Raw genomic sequence first — 21,185 nt, 5'->3', positions numbered from 1 at the left:
TTTTACGTCACATGTCCTTGATGGTCATTTTCCTCACAACAGAGGTCCACTAGGGCGCCCTACACTCTAGAATATATGGCGCCCAACGCGGGACTCACGAAATTAACATAGTGAAATAGAGAGTTGTGTGCATTATAGATTTGTATATGCATTATATGTCTAAAGGGTCGTCGAATTTACAATAGGGTCCTGTAGTCGCAAGAATTTATGGCGCCCAATGAGGGGCTCACATTACCTAGCCAACAATTCGAAGAAATGTGATGTTTTAAGACATTTTCTTCACAGTACCAGCAAAAAAAAAAGAATATAGATATCTATAATGTATTCTAGATGCCAATATGGGGCATCAAATGCATTGTAGATGTCCATATAGACCATCTACTGCGTTGTAGATGTCCATATAGACCATCTACTGCATTGTAGATGTCCGTATGGACCATCTAATGCAGTGTAGACGCCAAAGTGGGACATCTATGGTATTGTAGATGTCCACATGGAGTGTCTACTGTATTCTTAACATCCATGTGGGCCATCTACAGTATGTAGATGTACACATGGATCATCTACTCCATTGTAGATGTCCAGATGGATCATCTACGATACTTTAGATGTCCTTATGGACAATCTGCTGCATTGTAGATGTCCATGTGGACCATCTACGGTGCTGTAGATGCCCATATGGGTCATCTACTGTGCTGTAGATGCCCATGTGGGCCATCTACTGCACCGTAAAAGTCCATGTGGACCATCTACGATACCGTAGACGTCTCCATGGACGATCTACTCCATTGTAGATGTCCATATGGACCATGTGCGGGACTGTAGATGTGCATACGGACCATCTACAGCATTGTAGACGCCCATGTGGGTCTCCTAAGGTATTGTAGATGTACATATTGACCATCTACAGCATTGTAGATGCCCATATGGACCATGTTCGGGACTGTAGATGTACATACGGACCATCTACAGCATTGTAGACGCCCATTTGAGTCACCTACGGTATTGTAGATGTACATATGGACCATCTACAGCATTGTAGACGGCCATGTGGGTCACCTAAGGTATTGTAGATGTACATATTGATCATCTACAGCATTGTAGATGCCCATATGGACCACCTGCTGCATTGTAGACGCCCATGTGAGCCATCTACGGCACTGTAGACGCCAATGTGGGCCATATACTGCATTGTAGATGTCCTTATGGACCATCTATTGCATTGTAGATGTTCATATGGACCAACATTGTAGACGTCTATGTGGACTATATACTGCATTGTAGATGTCCACATGAACCATCTACAGTATTGTATACGCCCATTTGGGGCATCTACGGTATTGTGTAAGTCCATATGGACGATCTATAGCATTGTAGACGCCCATGTGGGCCATCTACAGTATTGTAGACGCCCATATGGAACATCTACTGCATTGTATGTGTCCACATGGACCACCTACATTATTGTAGGCGCCCATGTGGGCCACCTATGGTATTGTAGATGTTTATGTGGACCAACTACTGCATTGTAGATGCTTATATAGGCTATCTTATGGCCATCTACTGTAGAGTAGATGAATTTTCTGGCCATCTACTGTAGAGTAGATGCATTTTCTGGTCATCTACGGTGGAGCAGATGACTTTTCCGGTCACCTACTGTGGAGTAGATGGCTTTTCTGGTCCCCTACGATGGAGTAGATGACTTTTCTGGTCATATACTGTGGAGTAGATGACTTTTCTGTTCATCTACTGTAGAGTAGATGACTTTTCTGGTCATCTACTGTGGAGTAGATGAACTTTCTGGTCATCTACGATGGTCACCTACGGTGGAGTAGATGACTTTTCTGGTCATCTACGGTGGAGTAGATGAATTTTCTGGTCACCTACGGTGGAGTAGATGACTTTTCTGGTACCTACGGTGGAGTAGATGACTTTTCTGGTCACCTACGGTGGAGTAGGTGACTTTTCTGATCATCTACGGTGGAGTAGATGAATCTTCTGGTCACCTACGGTGGAGTAGATGACTTTTCTGGTCATCTACGGTGAAATAGATGATTTTTCTGGTCATCTATGGTGGAGTAGATGACTTTTCTGGTCACCTACGGTGTAGTATATGACTTTTCTGGTCACCTACGGTTGAGTAAATGACTTTACTGGTCAACTACTGTGGAGTAGATGACTTTTCTGGTCACCTACGGTGGAGTAGATGACTTTACCGGTCATCTACGGTGAAATATATGATTTTTCTGGTCATCTATGGTGGAGTAGATGACTTTTCTGGTCATCTACGGTGTAGTAGATGACTTTTCCGGTCACCTACTGTGGAGTAGATGACTTTTCTGGTCATCCACGGTGCAGTAGATGACTTTTCTGGTCACCTACGGTTGAGTAGATGACTTTACTGGTCACCTACTGTGGAGTAGATGACTTTTCTGGTCACCTACGGTGTAGTATATGACTTTTCTGGTCACCTACGGTTGAGTAAATGACTTTACTGGTCAACTACGGTGTAGTATATGACTTTTCTGGTCACCTACGGTTGAGTAAATGACTTTACCGGTCACCTACGGTGAAATAGATGATTTTTCTGGTCATCTATGGTGGAGTAGATGACTTTTCTGGTCATCTACGGTGTAGTAGATGACTTTTCCGGTCACCTAAAGTGGAGTAGATGACTTTACTGGTCACCTACGATGGAGTAGATGCTTTTTCTGGTCATCTACTGTGGAGTAGATGACTTTTCTGGTCACCTACGGTGGAGTAGATGACTTTTCTGGTCATCTACGGTGGAGTAGATGAATCTTCTGGTCATCTACTGTGGAGTAGATGAATTTTTTGGTCATCTACTATGAAGTATATGACTTTTCTGGTCATCTACGGTGGAGTATATGACTTTTCTGCTCATCTACGGCGGAGTATATGACTTTTCTGGTCACCTACGGTGTAGTAGATAACTTCTCTGGTCTCCTACTGTGGAGTAGATGACATTTCTGGTCATCTACGGTGTAGTAGATGAATTTTCTGGTCATCTACTGTGGAGTAGAGACATTTATGGTCATCTACGGTGGAGTATATGGCTTTTCTGGTCACCTACTGTGTAGTAGATGACTTTTCTGGTCACCTACTGTGGAGTAGATGAGTTTTCTCATCATCTACTGTGGAGTCTATGACTTTTGTGGTCATCTATTATGGAGTAGATCACTTTTTGTTCATCTACTGTGCACCCACCTCATCCTTACTATAGAAAAAAAACCTCAAGAAGAAAAACAACAATATTATACACACGGACGACCATCACGCAAAAAATACCGACTCCAACACCGATAACTTGTCATTTCGTTGTAGTCCATGTTATGGCCAACACAAAACTTTTGTGGCTGCGGCAAGAGCCCTTCTTCTGTGCTGTCATAAACATCGCTTGGGAACATTGGGAACAAGAATTTGTGGAAATGGTGACGAAGGGGTAAACTCAATGTGCTCGTGTACTTGTGAGTGTGGTGCGCTAAAGAAAGAAATGCCAACACAAAGAAGAAAAGAAAGGAATTGGGTGGAAAAACACGACATACAAAACAAACGCTGGAGACACATCGCCACTAGCCAAGCCAATGCAAAACGTTTTTTTTTTTTTGTTTTTGTTCATTGCTAAAATGCAGCAGCGTTGCGGAATATGCATTGAGAATAACTACGCCGCCAAATATTATCGCCATCGACAGACGTTGATTTTGTTGGAAAAAATATCAAATTTGCTGATGTAGTCAAGTCGAGCCAGCGAGCCAACATCGTACCCGCTGCCGCCCAACCAATTAGCCAACCCAACCATATATGCGACGCAATAAAACAACAGCAAAGCAAGACTGGCTGTGAAACCGTTTTGAGGAAGGGGGGATTAAAGATTCAAACTAAGTTAACGGTGCAAATTAGCATGTGGTAGGAAATTCCTTGTTGCGACTGCCGTAGCTATTAGGTGATAGGGTGTGCTATACACACACACACACACACACTGATGAACACATAAACCACTGGATGAATGAATCAACACCAAAATGGACCATAGGAAAATAATCTGTAGATTTGCGGAACAGCAGAAGGCCCCAGTAGGCATCTACGGTAAAGTAGATGGTTCCTATGGGTATCTACGGTATAGTAGATGACCCCTATGGACATCTACGGCGTAGTAGATGGACTCTATGGACATATATGGTATAGAAGATAGTCCATATGAGTACCTACGGTATAGTAGATGGCCCTTATGGGCATCTACGGTATTGTAGATGGCCCTTATGGGCATCTACGGTATTGTAGATGGCCCTTATGGGCATCTACGGTATTGTAGATGGCCCTTATGGGCATCTACGGTACAGTAGATGGCCCCTATGGGCATCTACGGTACAGTAGATGGCCCCTATGGGCATCTACGGTACAGTAGATGGCCCCTATGGGCATCTACAGTATAGTAGATGGCCCTTATGGGCATCTACGGTATAGTAGATGGCCCTTATGGGCATCTACGGTATAGTAGATGGCCCTTATGGGCATCTACGGTATAGTAGATGGCCCTTATGGGCATCTACGGTATAGTAGATGGCCCTTATGGGTATCTACGGTACAGTAGATGGCCCCTATGGGCATCTACGGTATAGTAGATGGCCCTTATGGGCATTTACGGTACAGTAGATGGCCCCTATGGGCATCTACGCTATAGTAGATAGCCTTTATGGGCATCTACGGTATAGTAGATGGCCCCTATGGCCATCTACGGTATAGTAGATGGTCCTTATGGGCATCTACGGTATAGTAGATGGTCCTTATGGGCATCTACGGTACAGTAGATGGTCCTTATGGGCATCTACGGTACAGTAGATGGCCCCTATGGGCATCTACGATATAGTAGATGGCCCCTATGGGCATCTACGGTATAGTAGATGGCCCTTATGGGCATCTACGGTACAGTAGATGGCCCCTATGGGCATCTACGGTATAGTAGATGACCCTTATGGGCATCTACGGTATAGTAGATGGCCGTTATGGGTATCTACGGTACAGTATATGGCCCCTATGGGCATCTACGGTATAGTAGATGGCCCTTATGGGCATCTACGGTATAGTAGATGGCCCTTATGGGCATCTACGGTATAGTAGATGGTTTATATGGTCATCTACGACGTGGTGGATGTCCCCGATGGGCATCTACGGTATAATAGACAGCCCCTATGGGCATCTACTGTATAGTAGCTGGCCCCTTTGGGCATCTACTGGCCCCTATAGACATCTACAACGCAGTAGATGGCCACTATGGACTTCTACAATGTATTAGATAGCTACTATAGACATCTACTGCATAATACTTGACCTCTATGGTTATCCACGGTATATTCGACGATCCCTTACGGCATCTTGGGTACCTACGGTATAGTAGATGGTTATTATGGGCATCCAAACTATTGTAGATGGGCATCTACGTTGTAGTAGATGACACCTATGGTCATCTGTGGTATAGTAGATGGTCCCAATGGTCATCTACGGTACAGTAGATGGCCCCTATGGTCATCTACGGTACCTAAAAGCTTCTACTGCATAGCAGATGGCCACTATGGGCATCTACTGCATGGTAGAGGGCCATTTTGACCATCTGCTGCAAAGTAGACGACAGCTATGGACATCTACTACGTAGTAGATGGCAACCGTGGGCATCGGTTACATAGTAGATGACACCTATGGGTATATACTGCATAATAGAACGCCACTACGGACATTTACTGAAATCATCCACGGTATTGAAAATGGCACCTAGGGGTATATACGGCGCTGTAAATGACTCCTATCCCCCAAAATATATATTCCAGAAACTTTCCAGAAATGAAATTGCTGTTCATCGGAGTTTCTTGTTTTTTTTTTTTTTTTTTTTTTTGCTATTTTGACAAAGCTGTGAAGAGAAAAAAAAACAACAATAACAACAACAGAGTGTGACTCTGTTGCCGGCGCTGCGTAAATTCGAAACCAATGTTCTTTGCAAACGAACGAATGGATGAGTCTGGCTGGCTGACTGACAGGCAGACCAAATGATGATGATTGGCCAAAGGAAGAGGAGGAAGTTAATGGTAAAGAGGAGGCAGTTGCTGCTTCATCACATCAAGCACACACACACACAAACACTGATAGTCAACCTCTTTGCAAGTGGTGTTTGCTAGCTACTAGCTGGATTGTTGGTTGTCTTTCTGGCAGGCAGGCTGGCGGTTTGTTTGGCAATGAACACAGGCGTGGAGCTTGCCATGAGGTGTTCAGTTGGCCCATAACTTTATATATGTACATAGCTTTGTACATATCGTTGTGGATATATAGAAAGTACACATATGATGATGAGGATTGTACACACATCCATAGCTGGGCCATAGCAGCAATCATCATCACCAGCAACATCATCGGCAAATGCCAGTTATAGGTAGTGAGTGAGGGCTTTTTTTCTGGCTTTTCATTCTTGTGTTCTGTGTGCGAATGAATTTCAATGCTTGGCCTGTCGTTTGGTCGATTGGTCTATCCAAACACACACTCGTACTCACTCACTTTGTTGTTAAGCACCAGGCGGCAGCAGGCATTCAAACAGCCAGCCAGTCATCCAGCCAGCCAGGCCGAGTCAGGCAGGCCAGTTCTAGCGGTGGTTGGTGTGTCTGCTTTTGTGTGTTGCAAATTGCGTCAGGAATTTCACAAGTTGAGTGGTATACCACTCAACCGACCAATTCAGTAGTTTTGTAGAAATGGCAAAACCTCATCAGCGTCAACTTGAACGAAGCACAAAACGAAACAAAGCATGGCCAGGGAACCATCCACCATCAACTCAACATCATCATCATAGTCTTCTTCTTCTTCTGCAGGGACAGAGAACTGGCAGTGGCTAACCATAAAAAGCTGGGGCAGCAAACAGCCTGCCAGCCAACCAGCCAGGCAAACGACCAGCTATTTCATGGCATTGATGATGGTGTTGATTCCTAAGGCGGCTTACATTGCTTGCTGGCTGGCTGGTAAGTTTGTCAAGAGTTCCCCAAAATGAAAGGCTGGGGGATTTTCAAGAGGATAACTACTCCATAAGTACTGGTGACGAAAGACCAACCAACGAACAAGCCAGCCATGCAACCAAGGGATCCGCTATAACACAATCATCAACAGCAACAACAACAGCAACACCATCATCATCATCGTCCTCAGCTACAACTTGGGTGTGTTCTTCTGGTCATAGACGAACAACAACAACAGCAATAATAATCTATAAAACCCCAACACATAAAGTCAGCCAAGAACCACATAGAGTAAACGGACAGGGAACATGGTCAAAAAGGGTGGTAGTAGGTTTGAGGAGTTCGGTTAAATTAAAATTACTTTCATTTCATGGAAAATAGCTGCTCTGTACGCGATGAGCACAAACAAGACCGGCACATCGACATTCATTTGTTCTCGCCCCCCTTGCAAATCAAATGCCGGCCGCCCGAACGTTTAGTTAGTGACTGGCCTGCCGCTGCTTGGCCCTCTCATGGATATTGTCACAATTCTCTAAAGCATTGCAACGACATCATGGAACCCAGTGCCAACCAGCGTGCCAGCCAGTCAGCGTGTAAGAACCAAATGCCGCAGTGATGCAATTCAAATTAAATTTTCGTTTTTCGCAAAATTGAATTATTAAGCAAAAGAAGAAAAGTAGAGGAGAAGAGAACTGTGGCACCCCTAAAATGAAATAAAAAATAATAAAAATGAAACCGAAAATTTCATTCTGGACATTCGTAATTGAGATTGGCATACAAAGTGTTGAAGTTCCCAGCCAACATATCAGGCAACTGCAAGGGCATTACAAGTCGCAGGGACAAATTTGGCGAATATAGACGTTATGTCCCAAAGAGACCATCTACTATGCAGTGTATGTCCATAATGGATATCGAATATGCAGTAGATGTCCATAGTTGCCATCTACTGTGCAGTAGATGCTCATTGTGGTCTTCTATTGTGCAGTAGATCCACATAGTGTCCATATACTATGTAATAGATGCACATAGTGGTCATCTACTATGCAGTAGATGTTCACAGTGGACATCTACTACGCAGTAAAAGTCCATAGTAGCCACTTTCCATGCAGTAGAAGTCCATATTGGACATCTACTATGCAGTAGATGCCCATAGTGGTCATCTACTATGCTGTAGATGTTCATAGTGGACATATACAATGTAGTAGATGCTCATTGTAGCCTTCTATTGTGCAATAGATGTCCATAGAGGCCATCTCCTATGCAGTAGATGTCCATAGTTGCCATCTACTGTGCAGTAGATGGCCATTGTGGACTTATATTGTGCAGTAGCTGTCCATAGTGGACATCTACTATGCTGTAGATGCCCACAATGGTCATCTACTATGCAGTAGATGGCCATAGTGGTCTACTATGCAGTAGATGGCCACACTGGTTATCTACTATGCAGTAGATGGCCATAGTGGTCATCTACTATGCAGTAGATGGCCATAGTGGTCATCTACTATGCAGTAGATGTCCATAGCAGACATCTACTATGCAGTAGATGTCCATAGTGGTCATCTACTATGCAGTAGATGTCCATAGCAGTCATCTACTATGCAGTAGATGGGAATAGTGGTCATGTACTATGCAGTAGATGGCCATAGTGGTCATCTACTGTACACTAGATGTAGTAGATAACCACTACTATGCAGTAGATGCCCATAGTGGTCATCTACTATGCAGTAGATGGCCATAGTGGTCATCTACTATGCAGTAGATGGACATAGCAGTCATCTACTATGCAGTAGATGGACATACTGGTCATCTACTATGCAGTAGATGTCCATAGCAGTCATCTACTATGCAGTAGATGGTCATAGCGGTCATCTACTATGCAGTAGATGTCCATAGCAGTCATCTACTATGCAGTAGATGGACATAGTGGTCATCTACTATGCAGTAGATGGCCATAGCAGTCATCTACTATGCAGTAGATGGACATAGTGGTCATCTACTATACAGTAGATGGCCATAGTGGTCATCTACTATGCAGTAGATGGCGATAATGGTCATCTACTTTGCTGTAGATGTCTATAGCAGTCATCTACTATGCAGTAGATGCCCATAGTGGTCATTTACTATGCAGTAGATGGCCATAGTGGTCATCTACTATGCATGAGATGCCCATAGTGGTAATTTACTATGCAGTAGATGGCCATAGTGGGCATCTACTATGCAGTAGATGGCCATAGTGGTCATCTATTATGCAGTAGATGGCGATAATGGTCATCTACTTTGCGGTAGATGTCTATAGCAGTCATCTACTATGCAGTAGATGCCCATAGTGGTCATCTACTATGCAGTAGATGGCCATAGTGGTCATCTACTATGCAGTAGATGGCCATAGTGGTCATCTACTATGCAGTAGATGGCCATAGTGGTCATCTACTATGCAGTAGATGTCCATAGCAGACATCTACTATGCAGTAGATGTCCATAGTGGTCATCTACTATGCAGTAGATGTCCATAGCAGTCATCTACTATGCAGTAGATGCCCATAGTGGTCATCTACTATGCAGTAGATGGCCATAGTGGTCATCTACTATGCAGTAGATGGCCATAGTGGTCATCTACTATGCAGTAGATGGCCATAGTGGTCATCTACTATGCAGTAGATGGCCATAGTGGTCATCTACTATGCAGTAGATGGCCATGGCAGTCATCTACTATGCAGTAGAAGGCCATAGTGGTCATCTACTATGCAGTAGATGCCTCTAAGAACCGTCTACGAGTTGATGCCCCTAAGGAACTCCACTATGCAGTAGTTGCCCTTAAGAACAGTCTACTATGCAGTAAATGCCCTAAAGACCCTTCTTGTATGCAGTAGATGTCCTTAAGCACCCTCTTGTATGCAGTAGATGACCTCAAGGACCCTATACTATACAGTAGATGCCCATAGTGGTCATCTACTATGCAGTAGATGTCCATAGTGGTCATTTACTCCACAGTAGATGCCCTTAAGGACCCTATACTATGCAGTAGATGCCCTTAAGGAACCTCTACTATGCAGTAGATGACTTTAAGGACCATCTACTATGCTGTAGATGTCCTTAAGAACCGTCTACAATGCCGTAGATGCCCTTAAGAACCACCACCTACTATACAGTAGAAGCCTTTTAGGACCATATACTATGCAGTGGATGCCCTTAAGGACCGTCTACAATGCAGTAGATGTCGTTAAGGGCCGTCTACTATGCCGCAAATGTCCTTAAGGACCCTCTTGTATAAAGTAGATGCCCTTAAGGACCCTCTACTATGCAGTAGATGTCCTTAAGGTACCTCTACTATGCAGTAGATGACTTTAAGGACCCTATACTATACAGTGGATGCCCTTAAGGACCCTCTACTGTGCTGTAGATGACATTTAGGAACATATACTATGCAGTAGATGCATTTAAGGTCCGTCTACAATGCAGTAGATGTCTTTAAGGACCGTCTATTATGCCGTAGATGCCCTTAAGGTACCTCTACTATGCCCTTAAGGATCTTCTGCTATGCAGTAGATGCTGTAGATCTGGTTAAGGAACCTCCACTATGCAGTAGTTGTCTTTAAGGGCTGCCTATTAAGCAGGATATACCCTTAAGGACCGTGTACTATGCCGTAGATTCCTTAAGGACACATCTACTATGCAGTAAATGTCCATAAGGACCGTCTACAATGCAGTAGATACCTTTAAGTAGATGCCCTTTAGGAACCTCTGCTAAACTGTAGATGAACTTAAGAACCGTTTACTACACTTGTAGTATAGCCATAAGGGTCATCTGGTATAAAGTAGATACCCGTATGTACCTTTTACTACACAGTAAATGCCCATAGGTGTCATCTCTTCTACTGCTGAACCCTTAGAGACCCCACTAATTACTCCAAAGCTTCCAAAATTGCGTCTATGTTTGTATATTCTTAGAAGGGAATTGATGGCGAAGCGTCTTAATATCAACCTCCGATCCATGCTGCCATTGACCACCCGGACAAAAGGTGGTTTTGAGTGCCAAAAATGAATTATGAGAAAAAAACAAGAATCTAGGTAGCATAGAATAGCAACGATGAAAGACAGGCAGATAGATGGACAGACACCCAACAGCAGAGGAGAGAGACGAGGCAGAAGTAGAATGCTTTGCTTTAGCTATTCGTACATACAGCAAAATTAACAACAACAAGAAGAAGAACAACAACAAAAACCCATCACTAACATACATTGATTGTGAGGGGGCTTTTTAGTTTGTGAGGCACAAGCAGCAGAGTTTGTTAGCCAGCCAGTCATTCATCCAGCAGTAGCAGCAAATAAAGCAACAACTGTCACAAGCACACACGCACGACACACCACACACACACACACTCGCACTCACACACATATGAATAAATTCCCTCTTGATGTACACATGTACTGCTGCAAAAAAATGAAAACCACCCAGAGGAGTCACCATTAGCCCCCTACTCCATCTTCCTGCCAACAACAGCAGTTATATTTTCAAAAAGCTAGCGTGTGATGCCTGTTAGCCAGGCTGATTGGTTTTTCTTGTGTGTTGAGGGTGGTATTCGGAGCTTAATTCTTGTTATTTCTACTGCGTTCAGTGAATGAATGCCTGTCTAGGTAGGTAGGTTGGTGGGTGGGAGAGAGCAAAGAAGGATCATTAAATGACACAACAAATGTGGTATTAAGGCAACAACAACAGAGCAGCAGTGCCATGCCAGGCATTGTACATTTTTATATTAGAGGAAGTAAGGAAGGCTGGATGGATGGCAGGCAATCAGCCAGCCGGCCAGGCCATTAGGCGTTTTGTTGATGGTCAGACACAAAAAGTTATCAACATGGGGGGATATGTCCGAACATCATCAGCGCCACAAACTAGAGATAGCTGTGCCGAGAGAGGGGAGAGAGAGAGCCACACGTTAGGGGGAGAGTAAAGAAAAGAGAAGAAATAATAATACAATATAATCAATAATAAATAAAATAATGACCAAAAAATCAGCAGCGGCGATAATGAAGCGAAAAGATTTTTTTCGTATCACCTGAATGATGTTAATTTAATGGGGGGAATAGGTCGCACCATTTAGGACTGACTGTTGGGGAGAACTTGGGGACTTAAATTGTCTTAAATATTTAAATTTTGTTGATAAAAGAGAGAAAGGCAAACATTCTTTCTCTCGTTTTTAGTAATAGGGTCACTTAAATTAATTTCTGAATATCATAGCATAATTTTAGGAGTCAAATAATAATAATAATAATAATAATAATAATAATAATAATAATAAATAAAAATAATATAAATAAATAAATTATATTTTAATGCATACTTTTAGGGTATATTATGCATATTTTGATTATTTAAAATATATTGCATACTTTTAGGAAATAACTGTAGGGTTTCAATCCACATTTTCTAGTCGAAGTTTGGGTGAAAAAAATTCTTTAAAAAATACACGTTCTCTAGTCGGAGGATGAATGAAGAAATTCTTTAACTAATCCACAATTTCTAGTCGGAGAATCGATGAAAAAATTCTTTAAAAATTCCGCATTTTCTAGTCGGAAAATAAGTGAAAAAAATTCTTTAACAAATTTACGAAAAAATTCTTTTAAAAAACCAAGTTTTCTAGTGGAGGATGAGTGAAAAAATTCTTTAAAAAAATCCAAGTTCTCGGAGTATGGGTGAAAAAAGTCTTTACTTAAATCAATTTCTAAATAGCATGGCATATTTTTAGGAGTCACTTAATTGAATTGGAAGTTGTATTTAAAAAACGCTGCATACTTTTAGAGTATAGATTCCTATTTCTATAATGTAAAATATAGTGCAAACTTTTAGGAGACAAATAAATAAAAAAAAAATTGATTTTTTTTATTCGGAAGATGAGTGAAAAAATTCTTTAAAAAATAAGTAAGTAAGAAATAAGTTAGAAAGTATCAGTCAGCTGTGCCGACAGAGATATTCCCTCAGCTTCGGACCTAAAGAAAAAAGCAATCGAACAATACTTCTGACGTCTATAGGATTTTTTTTTTTTTTGAGTTTTTGAGCCAAATTTTTCAGGAAGTATGAACCCCTTTCAAAGGTCTTCTATTTATAGAAGACCCCTTTTGGAAGTCTTCTATCTGCAGAAGAACCCTTTAGAATGTCTTCTATCTATAGAATACCCCTTTCGTAGGTCTTTTATTTACAGAAGACCCCTTTTGGAGGTCTTCTATATATATAGGAGACCCCTTTGGAGGCCTGTTATTTATAGAAGACCCCTTTCGGAGGCCTGTTATTTATAGAACACCTCTTTCGGAGGCCTGTTATTTATAGAAGACCCCTTTCGGAGGCCTGTTATTTATAGACGACCAGTTTCGGAGGTCTTTTACTTATAGAAGACCCCTTTCGGAGGCCTGTTATTTATAGAAGACCCCTTTCGGAGGCCTGTTATTTATAGAAGACCTCTTTCGGAGGCCTGTTATTTATAGAAGACCCTTTTCGGAGGCCTGTTATTTATAGAAGACCACTTTCGGAGGTCTTTTACTTATAGAAGACCCCTTTCGGAGGCCTGTTATTTATAGAAGACCCCTTTCGGAGGTCTTTTATTTATAGAAGACGCTTTTCGGAGGTCTTCTATTTATAGAAGACCTCTTTCGGATGTCTTCTATTTATAGAATACCTTTTTCGGAGACCTGTTATTTATAGAAGACCTCTTTCGCAGGTCTTTCTTTTACAGAAGACCCCTTTCGGAGGTCTTCTATTTATAGAAGACCCCTTTCGGATTTCTTTTATTTATAGATGACCCCTTTCGGAGCTCTTTTATTATAGAGGACCCTTTTCGGACCTCTTTTATTTATAGAATACCTCTTTCGGAGGCCTGTTATTTATAGAAGACCTCTTTCGGAGGCCTGTTATTTATAGAAGACCCCTTTCGGAGGCCTGTTATTTATAGAACACCTCTTTCGGAGGCCTGTTATTTATAAAAGACCCCTTTCGGAGGCCTGTTATTTATAGAAGATCCCTTTCGGAGGCCTATTATTTATAGGAGACCACTTTCGGAGGTCTTTTACTTATAGAAGACCCCTTTCGGAGGCCTGTTATTTATAGAAGACCCCTTTCGGAGGCCTGTTATTTATAGAAAACCCCTTTCGGAGGTCTTCTATTCATAGAAGACCCTTTTCGGAGTTCTTCTACCTATAGAAGACCCCTTTCGGCGCTGTTTTATTCATAGAAGACCCCTTTCGGAGGTCTTTTATTTATAGAAGACCCCTTTCGGAAGTCTTTTATTTATAGAATACCCCTTTCGGAGGTCTTTTATTTATAGAAGTCCCCTTTCGGAGGCCTGTTATTTATAGAAGACCCCTTTCGGAGGCCTGTTATTTATAGAAGACCCCTTTCGGAGGTCTTTTATTCAAAGAAGACCTCTTTCGGAAGTCTTTTATTTATAGAAGACCCCTTTCGGAGACATGTTATTTATAGAAGACCTCTTTCGCAGGTCTTTTATTTACAGAAGACCCCTTTCGGAGGTCTTCTATTTATAGAAGACCCCTTTCGGAAGTCGTTTATTTATAGAAGACCCCTTTCGGAGCTCTTTTGTTTATAGAAGACCCCATTCGGAGGAATTTTATTTATAGAAGACCCCTTTCGGAGGCCTGTTATTTATAGAAGACCCCTTTCGGAGGCCTTGTATTTATAGAAGACCCCTTTCGGAGGCCTGTTATTTATAGAAGACCCCTTTCGGAGGTCTTTTATTTATAGAAGACCCCTTTTGGAGGGCTGTTATTTATAGAACACCCCTTTCGGAGACCTGTTATTTATGGAAGACCTCTTTCGCAGGTCTTTTATTTACAGAAGACCCATTCCGGAGGTCTTCTATTTATAGAAGACCCCTTTCGGAAGTCTCTTATTATAGAAGACCCCTTTCGGAGGTCTTTTATTTATAGAAGATACCTTTCGGAGGCCTGTTATTTATAGAACACCTCTTTCGGAGGCCTGTTATTTATAGAAGACCCCTTTCGGAGGCCTGCTATTTAAAGACGACCAGTTTCGGAGGTCTTTTACTTATAGAAGACCCCTTTCGGAGGCCTGTTATTTATAGAAGACCCCTTTCGGAGGCCTGTTATTTATAGAAGATCTCTTTCGGAGGCCTGTTATTTATAGAAGACCCCTTTCGGAGGCCTGTTATTTATAGAAGACCACTTTCGGAGGTCTTTTACTTATAGAAGACCCCTTTCGGAGGCCTGTTATTTATAGAAGACCCGTTTCGGAGGTCTTTTATTTATAGAGGATCCCTTTCGGAGGTCTTTTATTTATAGAAGACCTCTTTCGGTGGTCTTTTATTTATAGAAGATCCCATTCGGAAGTATTTTATTTATAGAAGACCCCTTCCGAGGGTCTTTTATTTAAAGAATACCCTTTCGGAGGTCTTCTATTTATAGAAGACCCCTTTCGGAGGCCTATTATTTATTGAAGACCCCCTTCGGAGGTTTTTTATTTATAGAAGACCTCTTTCGGAGGTCTTTTATTTATAGAAGACCCCTTTCGGAGACCTGTTATTTATAGAAGACCTCTTTCGGAGGTCTTTTATTTACAGAAGACCCCTTTCGGAGGTCTTCTATTTATAGAAGATCCCTCTCGGAAATCTTTTATTTATAGAAGACCCCTTTCGGAGGCTTGTTATTTAACGAAAATCCCTTTCGGAAGTCTTTTATTTATAGAAGACCCCTTTCGAAGGTTTTCTATTTATAAAAGATCCGTTTCGGAAATGTTTTTTATAGAAGACCCCAATCGGAGGTCTTTTATTTATAGAAGACCCCTTTCGGAGGTCTTTTATTTATAAAAGACCTCTTTCGAAGACCTGTCATTTATAGAAGACCCCTTCCAGAGATTTTTTATTTATAGAAGACACCGGTCGGAGTGCTGTTATTTATAGAAGACCCCATTCGGAGGTCTTTTATTTATAGAAGACCACTTTCGGAGGTCTTTTATTTTCAGAAGACCCCTTTAGGAGACCTGTTATTTATAGAAGACCTCTTTCGGAGGTCTTTTAATTACAGAAGACCCCTTTCGGAGGTATTTTATTTATAGAAGATACCTTTCGGAGGTTATTTATTTACAGAAGACCCCTTTCGGAGGTATTTTATTTATAGAAGATACCTTTCGGAGGTCTTTTATTTATAGAAGATCTCTTTTGAATGTCTTTTATTTATAGAAGACCCCTTTCGGAGACCTGTTATTTATAGAAGACCTCTTGCGGAGTCTTCCGTCTGTAGAATAGCCCTTTAGGAGGTTCTCAATGTATAGAAGACCCCTTTGGGAGGTCTTCTATGTATAGAAGACCCCTTTGGGACAGAAGAGCTCCCAAATGGGGTCTTCTGTAGAAAGAGTACCTCCCAAAGGGGTCTTCTATAGAGAGAAGACCTCGCAAAGGTGTCTTCTGTAGATAGAGGACGTCCGAAAGAGGTCTTGTATACATATAAAGCCTCCCAAAGCGGTCTTCTATAGAAGAAAAGTTTTCCCAGAGGGGTCTTCTGTAGATGAAAAGACCCTCCAAAGGTATCTCCTATAGTTAGAAGACTTCCCAAAGGGGTATTTTAACATAGCACACCTACGAAAGGGGTCTTCTATAGTCAGAATACCTCCCAAAGGGTTTCCTATAGATTGAAAGGTATTTTCTATAGACAGAAGTCCTGCCAATGCAACTTCTATAGAAGAAAAGTTTTCCCAGAGGGGTCTTCTGTAGATGAAAAGACCCTCCAAAGGTGTATCCTATAGTTAGAAGACTTCCCAAAAGGGGTATTTTAACATAGCACGCCTCCGAAAGAGGTCTTCTATAGTCAGAATAACTCCCAAATGGCTTTCCTATAGATTGAAAGCCTTCCAAAGGTATCTTCTATAGACAGAAGTCCTGCCAAAGGGGTCTTCTATAGGTAGAAGTCCTTTCAAATGGGTCTTTTATATATAGAAGACCCCTTTGGCAGGTCCAAATGCGACTTCTATAGAAAAAAAGTTCTCCCAGAGAGGTCTTCTGTAGATAAAAGACGTGCTAAAGGTGTCTCCTATAGTTAGATGTCCTCACAAGGGGGTCATTTAACGCAAAATACCTCTAAAAGGAGTCTTTTATTCATAGAAGACCTCCCAAAGGGGTCTTCTGAAGATAGTAGACCTCCGAAAAGGGTCTTCTTTGGATAGAAAACCTCCCAAAAATTTTGTCTATGAACAGAAGACCTTCTAAAATTCTATAGAAAATGTTCTCCCAAAGGGGTCTTCTATAGATAAAAGAACTGCCAAAGGTGTCTCCTACAGAGAGAAGACCTCCCAAAGGGGGTCTTCTGTAGATAGAAGACCTCCGAAAGGATTTTTGTATAGATAAAAAACCTCACAAGGGCGACTTCTATAGATAAATGACCTTCCAAAGAGGTGTTCTATACAGAGAAGGCCTTCGAAATGGGTCTTCTATAGATATAAGATAGGTGTGTTTAATACATAGAAAGCTTCCCAAGCAATTATTTGTTCTTAACCTGTCAATCCTTAGTGTAATTTGCAGGTACATGTAGAATATTGAGATCTTATTTCAAACTTCCAATCCTTAATATTCAAATCATAGGTTCCAAAATTTTATGAGTATCGCATTTCAGTATTGATTCAAAAATAGTGACACTAATACATTGCATATTTTTAGGTCACAAAAAATTCTCTTTATTTTACTGATATTATTGCATATTTTTAGGATGTTTAATCACACATAGTAGGGTTTTCAGGTCAGATGTTGTAAACAAAATCGCATTACGTGCGGAAAATCGAGTCACAAAACAGTTTGCGATTGCCCTAATACCGAAGAATAGATCCCTGTAAAGCTTTAAGTACACGAGCGGTGATGGTTCTTCTTGGTTCCACTGACAATTTGTAAAGGTTTTGAAATTTATTTTGCACTTTGATTTAAAAATATTCAAATTACCCGGTTATTTTTGTTTTATTTTCCAAATAATTTTTTCTTTTGTCGTTTCTTGTTTTTTTTTTTTTTCAAAAAAAAAGAAATTGTGTTTTCAAAACGCCACTAAATGTTGTTTGCGGGTTTTTAACTTTGTTTTTGTTGTTATTATTATGTATTATTTTGTTTTATTTAGTCTTATCACACACGTGTTTTTATTGCAAAAATCAAAGTTAGGTGGGGCGGGTGTGGGCTAGGATGCAAAGGGGGTGCTAGACCGGCGATGATCGATCTTCACTCCTCACCGCCGCCAAATCAATCGCTTGTAAATCACAAAACGCGCTAAAACACACCACCACAGATGACGGTCGACCGAATGAATGATAGACGACAGGCAGGCAATGACGCGATAAAGACGAGCACAAAACTCAAGAATTATTTCACTTCCAACGCTGATTGCAGTCAGCTTACAACTGAACTGAACTGAAATTGAAAATTCAGCAAAGCATTGTGAAGCGCATAACACACGACGACAACGACAGACCGATAGACCGACAGACAGACATAGGAGGAAAAGCCCCCCAAAAAATAACAGCCAGCCAGCCAAGGCAACAACAAAGCCAAAGAGCAGCAGCAACACACAGAAGCAGCAGCACCAACAACATTGAGAAGAGCACATACAAAAAACAATAATAACAACAACAGCAGCAACAAAAAAACGCCAGCCGTATAAAACGCTTTTTACGTTTACTCGTCGTTTGGTTGTTGTTCTGGCAGGCAGACCAGGCCATGCCATGCCAGGCTGTGCGAGCATTTTCTGTATGAATGCCAGCCAAACAGCCAGCCAGCCACTGCTGCCATCCATAGAAAGGAGCTCAGAGGTGATGGTGACGACCGACTAAGAACGTTTTCACACGATAAGGTTTGCCTGCTCAAAAATGCGTTGTCCGTTTTGGTTCTCATTCGTAAATTGTGTCAGTGTTGAAACAAAATGTGGAAGTAAGTGAACGAAAACGTACATAAAGTACCATACATACAACACTAGCATGTAAGATATTATCTACCTGTTTCATCAACATGACTTCTATGTACCTGTTAATAACAAAGGTATTTCCCTATTTCATAAAAATCTTTCTTGAAAAATTTACGCTGGCAACGCAGATATCATCTTACCTTCAGGTGGTAAGAATTATTACATTATTTTTTACATGTCATGCGCGCATGAGGCAACAATTTTAACAACGCATACATTTTACCCAATTTTATGGGATTCACAAGAATTACTTTTTTTAATTTTCAAATATAATACATACATAAACCTTTTTGGTACATTTATGTAAAACCGTACTTCTTTTTGTTCAAAAAGTACGCTTGTATAAAATGACTTCAAAAACGCAACACTAGATGTGAAAATTACGAATGAGAGTCAAAACGGAAACCACGTTTTTGAGCAGTCAAACCTTATCGTCTGAAAACGTTCTAACAACGATGATGATGGCTGGCTGGCTGCTTTGCTTGGCTATGACGATGAAGTGGTTGTGGGCATGGATATGGGCTCAGGATGGTTGCTTGAATGGATGGATGAATTGTGCTAGATGGAAGTGTTTGTATGTATGTAAGTATCCCCGTTTCTGTGTACGAATGAATGTCTGGTCGTTTGGTTTGTTGGTCGGTCGTTCTTTCGTTTGGTCTGGTCTCTGGCTCTGGTCTGCAGCAATGTGTGTATTTTTACTGCCACAGAGCGTTTTGTGGTGCCTGCCTGCTTGTGTGCTGCGGCCAGCCAGGCAGCAACAGCCCAAAAAGAAAGAATCCAAAAGCCATAGCCAGCCAACCAACCATCCAGTCATTCACTCAGTCATCAGAGTGAGGATTGTCATTATTGCTGTTGTTGTTTTTGTTGGTCTTTTTGTTGCTGCCCGGTGTGTTGTATCGTGTTCTATTCTTTATGGCAAAATCAAACGGAGCAGAGTGCAAATGCGAAATTTGTCGTCTCTGGGTGTGTGTGTGTGTGTATGTACACATTTTTCCCAACCATTCACATTTCATTTCGTTCAAGCGTTCATGCTCATGAATCGAGCCATTGGGTCTCGGTCGTATGTGTGTATGTTTGTTGATTCCCTGCCTGGCTGCCTGTCAATGTGATTGCTGCCGCTTTGTTGATTCTCCTGGCTGGCTGGATGGTCGGTCGGTTGGTTGGCTGGCTGGCTTTTTTGCTTAATACAGGCCTGCTTGTTTTTACTGCCGCCCTTGCCTTGTGACTGTTGGTTGGTTTGAATGATTGCCTACTTGCCTGGCTACCACCATCAATGTTCCGGTGCCTAAATTGTTGTGTGTGTGTGTTTGGGGATGTATGTGCATGTGTGTGTTTGAGTGTTCAACCATCACAGCTTGTAGGCAGACAGACAGAAAGTTAGAGCCACACATGTTAACAGTGCATGATGAAGAAAATGTAAAAAATTATTACTACGCCTAAAAGTAGGCAACACTTTTTTAAATTGCGATAAATTGTCATTTAGACAGCATAAATACATTATATAGATAAGGTGAAATTACAAGGATAATGTATCTAAGTTATCCATATCACGTGGATAATGTATCCACGTTATCGAAATGACGTGGATAATGTATCTAAGTTATCTACATGGTGTAAATAATGCATCTACGTTACCCACATGACGTGGATAATGCATCTACGTTATCCAATTACCGTGGATAATGTATCTACGTTATCCAAATGACGTGGGTAATGTATCTAAGTTATCCATATCACGTGGATAATGTATCTACGTTATCCAAATGACGTGGATAATTTATCTAAGTTATCCACATGATGTGGATAATGTATCTAAGTAATCCATATGACGTGGATAATGTATCTACGTTATCCAAATGACGTGGATAATGTATCTAAGTTATCCACATGATGTGGATAATGTATCTAAGTTATCCACATGACGTGGATAATGTATCTATGTTATCTACATCATGTAAATAATGTATCTACGTTATCCACATGACGTGGATAATGTATCTACGTTATCCACATGACGTGGATAATGTATCTATTTTATCTACATCATGTAAATAATGTATCAACGTTATCCACATGACATGGATAATGTATCTACGTTATCCACATGACGTGGATAATGTATCTATGCTATCTACATGATGTAAATAATGTATCTACGTTATCCACATGACGTGGATAATGTATCTATGTTATCTACATTATGTAAATAATGTATCTACGTTA

General features: G+C 41.3%; 1 protein-coding gene across 2 annotated transcripts in view; it reads right to left on the bottom strand.

The window, feature by feature from the left end:
* Ctps (CTP synthase) overlaps positions 1-21,185 on the bottom strand; it is an 84,656-nt gene that overhangs the window by 32,812 nt on the left and 30,659 nt on the right. Inside the window, exon 1 of one of the 2 annotated variants that reach the window (XM_073981400.1) lies at positions 17,957-18,571. The exons of the other annotated variant lie outside the window; for it this stretch is intronic. The gene's annotated coding sequence lies outside the window, so the exon portion shown is untranslated. Of the gene's footprint in view, positions 1-17,956; positions 18,572-21,185 lie in introns of those variants that run through there. 2 annotated transcript variants of the gene reach the window in all.

The sequence above is a fragment of the Musca autumnalis genome, unplaced genomic scaffold, assembly GCF_047663935.1.
Source record: "Musca autumnalis isolate F117 unplaced genomic scaffold, ASM4766393v1 scaffold_4, whole genome shotgun sequence".
Taxonomy (NCBI): Eukaryota; Metazoa; Arthropoda; class Insecta; order Diptera; family Muscidae; genus Musca; species Musca autumnalis.
Note: the sequence above shows the minus strand (reverse complement) of the source record. Positions and strands in the feature narration are given on the sequence as shown.